General features: G+C 38.4%; 1 pseudogene; it reads right to left on the bottom strand.

Annotated features, from left to right (window-relative positions):
* The window catches only part of LOC138009914 (uncharacterized), a 1,378-nt pseudogene extending 913 nt beyond the window's left edge, over positions 1-465 (bottom strand).
* Between the last annotated feature and the right edge of the window lie 864 nt (positions 466-1,329).

Here is a 1,329-nt window from a genome sequence, read left to right as displayed (position 1 = left end):
CCGTACGAGCGCAATTCAATGAGAACATCCTCTTGATTTCAAACTTTGGCCTGCCCGGCTGCTAAACATTTGGGAATTCTAATGAATTAATTGCCAGGTTAGTGCAGGAAGAGCCTGTTTGAGTTTCCCTTCTTCTTGTCCATTGTAAAAACAAAATACGAACGTCAAAATTTTCTTGTACAACCGAAGCACAGTCAAGTCTTGCATCTATCACCAAAGGTACGACCTGTTAAAGCGCAAGAAGGGCTAACGCCATTCGAATAACTACATTTTCTTGCAACCTATAATCTGTTGAGTCGTAAAAGGCTTCATAATCATTCATTAAATGGAGCAATTCTTCAAAGAATTGCACCCATTCTACGGTGTTTGCATCCATCTTCAATTTCTGGCGGGAAAATATCGAAGTGCATTATGGGTTAATAATTCCGAAAGAGTATACGAGGTAGTTATTGAAACTACTTGCATTGTGCGTTAATTACTTTGTGGACAGTGTTTCGAGTTTGTTGACAACGTTGTTGGATGCAAGAAAGCGTGATGGCGATCACGGCTTGATCTTCAAGGTTCAAGTCGTTAGAACGTAGCAATTCATTTGGTGTCGATATGGATTGAGATAATTCTTTGGTTGAATGTGACTTAAATTCATTCTTGATCTTGACTCAAACGTCTGTTGACCTTGAAAGAAAATTTGTTGAACGTGATGACTTCATTTTGTTGAGCTTGCTTAAAATTATGTCTTGACCTTGAGAGAAAATTCGTTGAACGTGACTTGATTTTGTTGAGCTTGATTGAAATCTCTCTTGAGGTTGATGGGACACTTGTTGAAAGTGAAGCCAATTTTGTTTCTTGAATTTTGCACCATTTGACTTTCCATAATCGAAACTCATTCCCAAACATTTCAACTCCAGGCTCGGGGTATGAAATCTATTGTATGGCCGATACGGCATTCGCGCGAATAAGGCCCATCTTTTATGGGAGGTTGGGCTAACCCTGAAGCTTCTCTTGGTTAATCGAAATTAGAACAAACTGGGCAGGTGTGTACTAGTAAAGTAATTAATCTCTTGCTTATTACTTTCAAGTTACAAGTCACCACTTTGCAACACAGTGAAATGTTCTAGTTTGTTGCCAAAATGAATCATCATGCTCCTTTTGTAGATAATTGATACTGTTCATCCCAAAGGTAGACGAAAATGTTAACATACAGTATCTGTGGATGATTGTTTCATTGTATGTACTGTTTGTATGCTATCCCTCTGAAATTCACATAGTTCTTTCATTCCCTCTGCTTGGCTGGTTGTTACGAAAAATTATTGCGTGACTAGTATTTGGAAC

Source organism: Montipora foliosa, chromosome 7 (assembly GCF_036669935.1).
Source record: "Montipora foliosa isolate CH-2021 chromosome 7, ASM3666993v2, whole genome shotgun sequence".
Classification (NCBI taxonomy): Eukaryota; Metazoa; Cnidaria; class Anthozoa; order Scleractinia; family Acroporidae; genus Montipora; species Montipora foliosa.
The sequence above is the reverse complement of the archived record's forward strand: the minus strand, read 5'-3'. Positions and strand labels throughout refer to the sequence as shown.